This window comes from Dioscorea cayenensis, chromosome 11 (genome assembly GCF_009730915.1).
Source record: "Dioscorea cayenensis subsp. rotundata cultivar TDr96_F1 chromosome 11, TDr96_F1_v2_PseudoChromosome.rev07_lg8_w22 25.fasta, whole genome shotgun sequence".
NCBI lineage: Eukaryota > Viridiplantae > Streptophyta > Magnoliopsida > Dioscoreales > Dioscoreaceae > Dioscorea > Dioscorea cayenensis.
Genome location: NC_052481.1, coordinates 5,438,442 through 5,451,017, shown reverse-complemented (window position 1 = coordinate 5,451,017; position 12,576 = coordinate 5,438,442).

Sequence of the window (12,576 nt, the reverse complement as noted above, 5' to 3'; positions counted from 1 at the left end):
CGATCACCCAAGATTTAGAAACAAGGAAACGTTCAAGAGGTTCAAATAAAGTAATGCCTACACCAACAAATCCTAATGATTGAGTCCTTATTACCACTTTACATGATGAGTATATACATTTATAATTCATCTTATTTTATATTAAATCAAAATTTTAATTAATATAAACTAGTGTTTCTTTGTCTTCTTATGATAGGAAATTTATTGAACCTAAAGTTGTTAAGACAATTACAAAATGTATACAACTTAACTTCAATGATGCATGGCCAACGTGGAAACAAACACCTAATGGTATCAAAGAGGACATGTGGGCAAAATTTCAGGTGTGTGTTTGCTTTAATTTCCTATATACCTTTAAACTTATGTAGTACACAATATATATGTGTTTTAAGAAAATGGAGTTTGTGTTGTGTTATTTATGGATTAATGACTCTTATTGTCATTTGCCTTGTTGATAAACATGAACCTCACCATCTTATCTCTTTGAAAAAAAAAAACAAGCATGTCATATATATATATATATATATATATTTGATTTTTGTATGAGATTTACATCAATGATTTGTTAGTAGAATATGCATATAGTTTTATCAACATTTTGTTGAAAACAAGAAATATATCGTCTTTGGTAGATTAATTGGTTATGCAACACTTGTTTTTATTTTTTTGAAGCATGACTAACTTCTATTTCTTTCAAATAGTTTAGTACTTTTATAATTTGAAAATATTGTCCTATTCTTATTTATTGAGTGTGGTATTGGTAACATTTGTTTATATATTTTAATAGGAACAATTTGTGTGGCCCATAGAAAAAACAAATGTTGTGCGAAATATAAGGGGCACTACATGGAAAGAGCGATTTAAAGGAATGATAGAAGAAGAAAGGAGTTCAGCAAAGAAGCATTTTGGAGTGAGTGACATTGCACATTGTAAACGCTATAATGAAGGTTGGATAAGAGTTGATATTTGGGATGGTTTAATTGACAATGTTTGGAATAATGAAACATGGAAAAATCGATCTCAAAAGTCCAAGCAAAATAGGCACACAGAAAAAATGGAAGTATTACCAAACATATTGGTGGATCGATTTCTTTTTTGCTTCATGCTGAGAGGATGGTATGTATGATCTATATTGCTTTTTAATTGTAGTTTTCAAGATTGTATATCTTTTTGACAAGGTTTACATTTTTTTAATTATATGTCCATGAGTAATTTATTGTATATCTATGAGTAGGCAACCCAATTAAATCGGAAGCCAACATATGCAGAAGTGTTTAATCGTACACACAAGCGTGGCAAGGGTCGTGGTGATTATGTTGATAACAAATCTAAATCCGTGAGTGTAAGTAAATTAGTTTCATAATTATATTCTAATTATTAATATACAATTTTTATTTCTAATGCATTAATAATTCTTTTATTATATTAACCATACCACTTATAAGAATTTTATGTTTTTGTAGAAATCTTATACTTCTTCAATGAGCCAAAAATATGGTGTCGATGAATTTTCTCATCCTGAATTTGATCCACAAGCTTGGTGTGATGCAATTGGAGGAATGGAGACTACACGTACATGTGTATGGATTTGGGACCATGCCACGTGGAAAAAATTTAATTTCTCCTCCTATTAGTATTGGGGAAGGCTACTATTCATCAGATTGTAGTCCACTAATTGAAGCTCCACATCCTTCCGCAGAAGTTGATAATCTACGGGAAGAAGTAGAGACTATGAAGAATAAACTACAGAGCTTGGAGGATTCTCAGAATGAAATCAAGACATTTTTGTATCGCATTACTGATATGTTAAATCCTACAACATTTTGTAGGATTGTTGGATTTTCTCAAATTGGAACGAATGACAAAGACCTTGAAGATGAAACCACCGATGGTGAAGATTGAATGTTTGAGAGAGTGATTCATAGAACTTGGGTGTTTTATGGTTATTTTTACTTATGACTTCTCCTAAGATGTTTTTAAATTTGATGAAACATTGAAGGTTTTTTGTCTTAAACAATGTTGGAATTTTTTCTAATGAATAAATAATTTTAGATATTATAAATAGTTTGTGAAATAGCATTTGTTATATATATGTACTACAAGGAAATAAAACTAGAAAAATGAATTAATAAAAAATAGTATTAGATACAAAATTTTATGGACAATGAAAATAATTAGTGACCAAATTCCGTTTGTAATTAGTACCTTTAGTGACAGAATTCTGTAGTGATAAATATTTTTAGTGATTGAATTCTGTGTTGTTGATGAAAACCATCAGTGTGGAATTCCGTGGGTGATAAACACTTTCAGTGATGAAATTCTGTTGGTGTTGATAAGAATCAGTGACGGACTTCCGTGGGTGATAAACACTTTTAGTCACAGAATTTTGTTGATGACAACAATTAGTGATGGAATTCCGTTGATGATGAATACTTTCAGTGACGGAATACCGTGGATGAAAAACACTTTTACTGATGGAGTATTCCGTCACTAAAACTTCAGCATCACTAACAGAATAGTATTAGCATATTTATTATTACCAACGGTAATGTCCAATTACCGTCAATGAAAGTTATCACCCACGGAATTTGATCTGTCAGTGACGGAAATTTCCGTCCGTGATACCCTTGTTTTCTTATAGAATTTGTTATAAGCCTCTTATTTCATAGCAAAATATTTTAGTGTGTAGCTATAACTGATTTGTTTCGAAGCAAAGGTGCTATCTTTTTAGCTACATTTTAGTAACTATAGAAAATGAATGTTTAATTTAGTTATAGACATATTACATTTATAACTAAAACATAAAATATTTGTGACAAGAATTTCACTGTGGCAAAAAAATTAAACTTTTAGACACAAAGTTTCTCTGTTGCAACTAAAATCTATTTTGCTATATATATAAATATAATGTAGCTAAAACAACTAATTATTTTCTACCAAGTTAAATTTTCATGGCAAAATATTTTAATCTTTTAGACATGAAAAAATAAAAGTTATAGCAAAATACATTACACTTAGCTACATAAGTCATAAAATATGTTGCTAACTTTTAGCTATGGCATTTCTTGCTACGAGATTTATCTTTGAAGCTAACGTGTTTAGCTACAGGATTTTGTACCTTTTGCTATAATTTCTTCCATAGCTATAGATACATAATGTTGTAGTGTCATTAACCACTAGTACAGAACCCACAAGCGCTCAATCTGCATTGGAATGTGGCTGATATTATACTCCCTTTATATGTATTTGATCACCCTGTAAATAAGAAGATTAACATCCGCCTCTGGTGTAACCGTAACATGGCATGCAAGAAGAACCTTGCCAAGAGTAAGAGACCACATGTGTAGCATGTGAATGGCTGTCACTCCATCCATCACACAGTTGCTATTCTAGTTTGGTTGCATTGATTTCCCAAGAAGTACTCTCCATGTGCACGTTGAGGATATTTCTCAGCATCTTGATAGTTGTAAAGAGGATAATGAGCGAGAAAAAGAGAGTGCATATCAAATCGATGATCTTCCATTCAGGCTTATACCATATGATAGCTCCTCCAATAATCACCCAATGCTCTAAATTGAGTCTCAAAGAACATGAAGATATACACTTTGGATGTTATGTTTTGTGTCTTCTTGTGAGGGTCTTTGGCATAATGGTCTACACAGCTTTGTTCTTCTATACAACCCAGTATTGGGGTATGTTGATCCTCAGGAATAATTGCTGCTTTATTTATTTATTTATTTCATAATAAAGTGGAATTGCTTTCATTAATCTACACTATATTTCCATAGAAATGTGGTTAGTAGTTGAATATAAAATCACTAGATCAAATGCATTGATGCACTTTCTCTTAATATATTACTTATTTATATAAAAAGCTTCTTAATACTTTTCCCAAATTTAGCAAACCAAATTCTAGATATCATGCATGAGATTTATATATGCATCGCTAATGACATCTCAATGTCACAAAATAGCATTTCATTTTCTTCATGTTGCATCAGACTACACACCGATAACACTTGCAGAAAATTCTTTTGATGAATTCTTAGAACAATAACAAGATTGATGTCAGAAAGTCTACAGGAACAAAGCATTTATATGGAGAAGTCCTCATCAAGCCTATGTAAATGTGCTTGATTCTTCTCCATTGATTAGAAGATCTGAACCACCCCCCAACATTTTCTCTGACGAGTGCATTTCGTATCATGTTTATATACCTCCAATTTATACCTTTGCTAATCTTTTAGCATCTTTTGTACACATTTGATGCTATTCTCAGTATGTTTCATTCATGGGATAGGATTTTACAGTTCAAAGGAAATAGGAGTAAAATCAGGGACAAAATCAACCAAAAAAGACAAACTTTCTAAGTGTCCAAGCCAAGCACGGGTAGAGCACGGTCGTGCTCTCAGGCTGTGATTATTGCTATCTAATTATTACCTGGGTAGCTTGCCATCATGGGGGTGCTTCCAAGGAGAGCGTGGTTGAAGCACGATCGTGCTCCCTCCCAATGATTTTCTTTGGATAGTTAGCACTTAGTTCTCTCAAGGGAAGCATGGTCCACGTGCTCCATTCATGGGTGTGCTCTGGTAAAGCACAGGCAAAGCACGACCAGGCTCTCCTTGTGATTTTCTCTGGAGGACCCTTAGCCGATTAGCTCAATGTCCCAAAAGGAGCATAGTCTAAGCACAACCATGCTTAGACCGTGTTGAGCCTAAAAATCCCATTTTAATTCCCAGATCTAGGTTTTTAGAAAAGGAGCTTGGCAGAGGGTTTTCTTCTCCAACTTCGGGTGATCGTCAGGAGGATGATCAACTTTTACCACACAGTATAAGGGTATCAAGGTTGAGTTTGAGGCGCTAGAGAAATGGAGTTAGCTCATCCATGAAAGCTCTTGTAGCACATCTAAGAAGATCTTGTAAAAAGGGGAAGTCATGATTTCTCACCTTAGTGCATTTATATCCTCTTCTCAGTTGTATGAATTCATAAGGGGCTAACCATTCCACGGTGCCCTGGGATGCTGAACTATATTTCTTAGTGAACTTTGAACTTCTTAATTTTAATGTCTATGGAGTTTTATTGCGTTCTTGTGTTAATTCATGTGTTGTATATTTGTCGTGCTTGATTTGTATAGTTGTTTGTGTAAAACTTGTCGTGCGTGTATTAAGGTAGTTGTAACTGCCTTGTGTAGTTACAAAACTTGGCATGTATGAGGTCCCTAATTATACTTGTAAAACTTGGTGTATTTGAGAGCCGTAAATACAACATTGTTTTTGATCACCCTCAAGAACCTTAGGATGTACCTGGTAGACATTAGAAGAAAGTATGTACACTAAAACGCATAGGGATTGTCTCGGGGGATTGCTCTCTTGTTATTGAAAACTCAATCCTAGTTTGCATGTTAGTTCCACCCTTTATCCTTTTATTCTGTTTAGTTCATCTTGCTATCAACCAATCCTTTATCTTATTAGTGATTAGAAAATCAACTAGTACTAAAAGTCTAATCGATGTGGTTCGATAATCCTATCCCTCACGGGGTACCACTTTATTACTTGTTATGATCTGTACACTTGCATAGAGTGCATCATTCTCTCATCTTTTGTACATGAATTGATATAGAAACAAATTCACCATAATCCAAGGTCCCATTGTGATCAATATCAGTGGCATACATTAGCATCTGGAATATGGTACCCCATCTTGTGTAAGACATGCTTCAACTCCTTAAGTGTTATTTTCCCATTATTACTTACATCAATAATGCGGAACATATCCTTTATTTCAGCTACTTCCTCCGTAGATAAATGTTCAACAATAATCATGAGAGCTTTCTTTTTGAACTTGCTCATTACAGAAAATTATTGAAGCCTTGCTCCAATAGTTTCCCCAAAAGGAACATTGGGAGCTATTGTACCCTGTCCTGAATTATCGACCTCGAGCCTTTTTAGATTCTTGTGCATGCATTAGCGGTAAAATAGTCATTTAGCACTATTGGTATCCTTGCATGTTTGCATAACAACTTTCGTGTGAAAACCAGCCAAAAACTAGGGGCAAATCAATCTTTTGGACCCTTTTTTTATTTACTATTAGAAGGGCATTTTAATCATTTCCCTTTTTCTTCTTTAAAAAAATGAAAGGATAAGAGAGCAACGTGGTTGCCTTTCTTTCTTCCATTTCCTTCCTTTCTTCTTTTTGTTTTCATTCTTTCCTTCATTTCGGCCGAGCACCTACCTTGAAAAAATAATTCCTTCGGCAAGCTTTTTCGGCGAGTCAAATCTTTTACTCTATTCCTCTTATCCTCTTGAGCTTGGTAAAGCTTTGATCCAAGGTTTTTCTTTTGTATTTTCCTGGTATTTAATTGTTTTCAAAAATCTTCAAAAACCTAGAATTTTCACCTGGGTTTGGGTTGTTTTTAGGCTCAAATAAAAGCTAGTATCATTGTTATTCAATTGTGTGAATGTTTGTAAAGAAATTTCTTGTTTTGATGGTGTAAACCAGTAAGAAACGATTGTTTAAGTGCTGGGTTTATTGTAGCAATTTCTTGGTACTGTAGCAATCACGAGGTTACCTTAGTACCATAAAGTTTTGGTTTTTTCTTGTATTTCTTTTGTCCAAATTGAAGCCCTTCTTACTTGAAATTCATTGGAACTAGGTTTACTCTAGTTTGAGGTTGTTTAGGTCCAAAATGATGTCGTTTTCCCCTAAAACCCTAGATTTACATGTTCGACATGTAACATTGAATTCACACGCATTTTAGCTTTTCATTATTGTGTTCATTGGTTCTTGGATTCCCTGCTTGATTCTAGGTTGCAAAGCATCCTCCAAGGGGAAGGAAATTGCTGACCTGTGAGCGTGTCTCGAGGTGAGACTGATGGTTCAGTGAGTGGTTCAATTCATAATTGCATAGATTTAATAAGAGTATTATAGTATTTCTTTATATGATTCATAAAATAAATTTGATGATAAATCATATTCCATTTGATACATATAAAAAGATATTTTGAGCATGTAGTTATTTGACAAAAATGATTCTAGTATCCTTATACATATTTATTTTGAAAGAAGCATGTTTACATGTATACGTATTTACATGCAAAAGGAATATGGTTTGATGTGCATTTTTGTATTCAAACATCATATGGTGGATTCCTTGAGTTGGAATTAGGAAGCATTACATTGTGGCATTTGGTTTTGATGGTGACTACGGACTTTAGTCTGACACTACAGTGAGGGTCCTACTATCCATCCTGATGGGATATGGCTTGATCAACCCTGAGTTTACCTTGGTCAAAAGGTGCACGGAGCCATTGATAGGGGGTCCTTTTATGTGAGAAACCCGGGGTCACCACACGGGGATCTCAGTGGCCAACACCAAGGAAGGCATCATATTGAATTTTAAAAGGTTTAAAACACCTAGGAGGTCCCATAGTTAGTCGCGACCACGATTAGCTCGGGAATCATTTGAGGCCAGCTTGTATTTTTAGCTGTGCTCAATGTGTTGCAAAATGTTACTTGTACTATTTCTAAATCATTGTGTTAAATGTTAATCTGTTGAATACTTGGAGCTACCTTTTTATATTATTATTGTGGTGATTACTATTTGAAATACTTTACTACTCTGTTATATCTATGTTGTTACCACTCACTTAAATAACATCTATTACTCACCACTCTCCTTTCTTCTTTCTTAGACTACAATGTTGGACTGGGTTGTTCTGGACAAGCAGTGCACTGACCTACCTTTTTTCCTTGTCTAGGTTAGTTTGTAGTATGCATGTAAACTTTATGGATCCACTAGACTTGACCTTTGTCTAATGATGCTATATTTGTACTTTCTGGTCGTATTTGGAACCTTGGCTGGTTCTATTGTGGATTTTGTCTCCTAGTTTTGTAAATGTGATAGCAGGTTTTTTTTTAGCCTTACGGTGACTAAGAGGTGGGACGCTGTAGGGTACACTCCTTATTGTCGTGGTGATTGCCACGTGCCCGACTAAGGGTAGGGTATGACAGGAGCCTTCTTTGTATCCTGCAACCAAGGATGATCAAGAACTTCTTGTGCTATTAACCTCCATTTTGGATCTGGATTAAGTCTCAGCCATGGCTCACTTCATACGTACTTTTTAATCTAACAATGTTAGGGTGTGTCCACATGTGGCGTATGATCTGACTCCTTGGTGTACATCCTCAATGTTCACTATGCCTACAGCTTCTTCTTCGATATAGACTTGCAGGGCAACGACTCATCGATGGACCTATTAGTGTAGAGATATGTGACACCAAACTCTCCACGGCCGAGTTCCTGTTTGAGCTCATGGCAGGCTTCAATGTAGCAGCTAACGGGGTCGTTGAGCAACGTGAGCTTGCTATCAATATTCATTAGTTTCATCTCAAAATCAACAATCTTATCTTTATTAGGGTTTTTAAACATAAAGGTGACGGTGTCGCTGCCATCATCGACCTTAAGGGTGATGATGTCATCATTGCCGGTGCATCTGAGCATCTTGGAGACGGTGTTGAGATTCATGCCCATGGAGAGGTTGTGGTCGCACTGGTAGTGACCGAAGCTCTCGGATCGGAGGAGGAGAGCCGGCCATAAGGGTAATATAGTTGGAGTCCATGACTTGGATGGAGAAGCTGGTAGCAGAGTAATTGAAGTTGGCATCCGTTATGTGTTAGAAATTAATTAGAGCATGACATAGGACATGTAAGCATCTAAATATGTCATATTATTAAACAAGAGTAAGAAATCTATTATGTTACATTAATTGAACAATTAATAGATAGCGGAAGCAGGATCACTTACCTCCAGCCATATCAAATCAGATTGTGCATATGAAGGGACTAAGATATGTACTTGAAGAAACCAAGGGATCTTCTAATCTATCATATTCTCTCTATCAATGGAGTTGGGTATTCACGAGAATGCTAGATTGAGGACCATTGGTGTTGTACTATATATAATCCTTAACATCAAATGACTAACTCCACTTAAAAGGTTAAGTAGATCATTATCCAAAGTGTTAATTAGAGTTAACTTAGGATTCCATTCGATAAATTTATTGACCACTTTATCTAGTTTGAATTCAGATTAGATTAATATCACCATGACGTTAATTCATAATAGAATTCAAACTAACATTCTCCCACTTGGTCCAACTTTATCATAGGTAACTAAATATCCATTCATATTAACCCATAAACCCGCATGCCTACATCAAAGAAATAAAGTACATGAATCATGGTGGTAAATCATCATTATAATCGGAGTATTACTTTCCATGTATTATGATGTAATCTCTCTCTAATACAAACCTATATATGACATTTTATGATAATGAATAAGCCAAATGCTTATTCGGGTCCAACGCATGAATAAATACGCATATACTTAATAGTTGTCATTTCTCAAACTTAATATATACACTTAACGAGAAGGCAACTAAACATGATCAAGAATTTCAATATAGATGTATGCTATCCAGTATAGCTTATCAAATAAAGGTTTACAGAAAAGAACCAAGTCCTATCTATTGTGTATATGATCCTTAAACAACTTAAGTGCATGCATTTTATATAAGGATCAACATACATCAATTTAGTCCTAATGTGTTCCAGAACATAATTACTAAATCATCAAACTTAATGGCCTAGAGATAAAAATTCTTTATCTTAGCACAAATATGAAACTCTTCAACTATATACCCAAGAACATTACCTCAACATTCTCGACATCCATAGAAGAAATAGCAACCAAAGTAATGTATTTCTTTAAATGATAGCTCTGTTGGCAGCTATAAGAGGTAACTAAATGTTGATTTGAGAAGATCAACAAGCCCAATAGAATCTTAATCCAAGTAATCAAAAATGTCGAAGTTGATAAACATAAGCATGTAGTCATAGTTCCTTACAAGTACATCATTACTTTCTTTATGGTTTTCTCACAATCTAAAGATTATAATGATATCTTCACACAATTCCAATAACAACTATAATGCCAAACTTTCAACAAATTTGAACACACATAGGGTTTTTCAAACTTAAGGATACGGAATGTTTTATAATTGCTCTCTTTCAAAACACACCACTATTAATAATAAATTATGCATTAGATAAATAAATTTTCATCCCAAATCTCTCACAAACTTTATTGATATAGATTTTTCGATACCAAACAATAATGCTTCAAAATAACACTTTATGATCTTAATGTCGATAACATAAGACACCTTAATTATATCAGCCAAACAAAAATTCTTACAGAGTATTTACTTCACCTAATTAACCAACAATATATGTATATTATCCGTAAATATGATTATATATATATATATATATTCTCCCACTAAACTCATGGTATATACATTATTCACATTATTCTCTACAAGACTAAATGAAGAGATAAAATCATGAAATTTCAAATACCACCAACAGAAGAATTATTTGAGTCATTATGCGGGTTTCTTAAATTGTACATCCAAAACCTTAACTTTAATAAAGAGGAATTGATGTGTATAGTTGTCCCATGTGCAGAATTTTGGGGTTTGAAACAATTTGGATTGAATTCGGTGATGAAACGAGCAAAGAATGAAGATATTTGCTAAGTGCTCAAGCTGAACACGGGTAGAGCATGATCGTGCTCTATCCCATTGATTATCTCTACTTGGAGGAATGCCCTGTAAAAACTCAAGCAGGAGGATGCTCTCAAGATGAACACGGTCGGGGCACGAGCGTGTTCCTCCCACTGAATATTTCAGGTTTGAGGCATTTTCTGCTTAATAGGGGAAGCACGCTTCGCTTGCTCCTAGCATGATCGTACTGAAGTGAAACACAGTCCAAGCACGATCGTGCTCCCTCCCACGAGAAAATCTAGTTGAGCGCTCAACCAATTTACTTAAAAGTCTAACCAAGGAAACACGGTCTAAGCACGACCATGCTTAGCCCGTGTCGAGCTCGAAACTGCCCTTTTTACTTCAAATTTTAGTGTTTCACTCTCATCTTTGTTTGGGGATTCTTCTCTCCACCGGGAGGACTTTGAGGAGAGCGAAGATACAGGCTTCACCACACCTTCTAAGGGGATCAAGGACGAGTTGGAAGCACAAGGAAAGTAAGGTTAGCATATTGGAGCTTGACTAGGAAGGTTATCTTGTAATGAAGGGAGTCATGTCTACTTCCCCTGGTTCTTTCTCTTTATCTTCCTCATTGTACCCATCCATGAGGGGCTGACCATCCACGGTAGCCCAGGACGTTAACTATGATGCTTTGTATGCTTTGACTACTTGCTTTTAATGTTTACAGAGTTTTTTTAATTCTTGTGTTAAATCTTGTGTTGCACAACTTCATGAGTTTAATGTTCACAGTTGCTTTGGTAAAACTTGGTGTATGGATTACCATAGTTGTAGTTACCTTGTGTGATTACAAAACTCGATGTGTTTGAAATGCACAGTTATCTTGGCAAAACTTGGTGTATGTGAGAACCATACATGCAACATTGCTTTTGAGCACACACTAGAATCTTAGAATGTACTTGGTAGGCCTTGAAAGCAAGTCAGCATGCTATAGCTCATAGGGATTGTCCTGGGGCATTGCTCTCTTATTATTAAAATCTCAATCCTAATCACCCGACATCTCCATCTGTTCTTTCCTTGTTAGCTTGTTTCTATTCTTTAAAACAACCCAATTCTTGCTTAACTAGACATTGGAAGAAGAGTTAGTACTTTAAGTCCAATCCATGAGGTTCGACAACCCTGCCCCTCACGGGATACCACTTTACTACTTGTGTGCGACCCGTATACTTGTGGAGAGTGCATCAATTTTTATACCATTTTCATGTATTTATCTAATCTTTAAGAATTTATTTGTTGTGATTCGATGCTACTGTGGGTATTATTGTTTAATTGTGCATGAAAATAGGTTCTTGTGGAAAATAACAACATTTGGCACAAATACAGTATGGAAAAAAGCAAAAATACTATCTTTCAGGTGAAGCAAGGGCGTGCCATCAGGCGATGCACGGCCGTTGTAGCTGAATTAGTTTATGCATATTCTAGTAAAGTACACAGGCATAAGCACGCCAATGCTTGCTGACCATGCTTCCAATAACCGGTGTGCTTCCTCAGTTGGGCTGAAATCCTCTTAGTCTTGTGCACGGTTTGAAGCAAGGGCGCACTTCCCGATCATGCTTTCCCTAAAAAGTGCATTCTAACTCTAGTTCACATTGAAATTCATCTTAATTCATTGTTTCAACCCGAGACATGATTATCTGCATCATTTATCAAATATACCCCAACTAGCATCTATTTATAAGAAATGAATGGTATAAGACAAGCAATTATGCAATAAGGTATATTAAAATATCTATATAAAATGCACTTATCAGCGTGCTTAGCCCGTGCTTCCTGCAATGCTTCAGAAATTTCAAAAATCAAAGAAATACATGGTGTAAGCACGGGCGTGCTTTGCCTATGCTTAGCCTAGAAGCATTCTAGGACTCTATTTTCCCTATTTTTACAATTGAACAAACAACACAAATGATTTTCGAAAAAACAGAGCCAATAAAATGGTAAAAATGGCACAAAA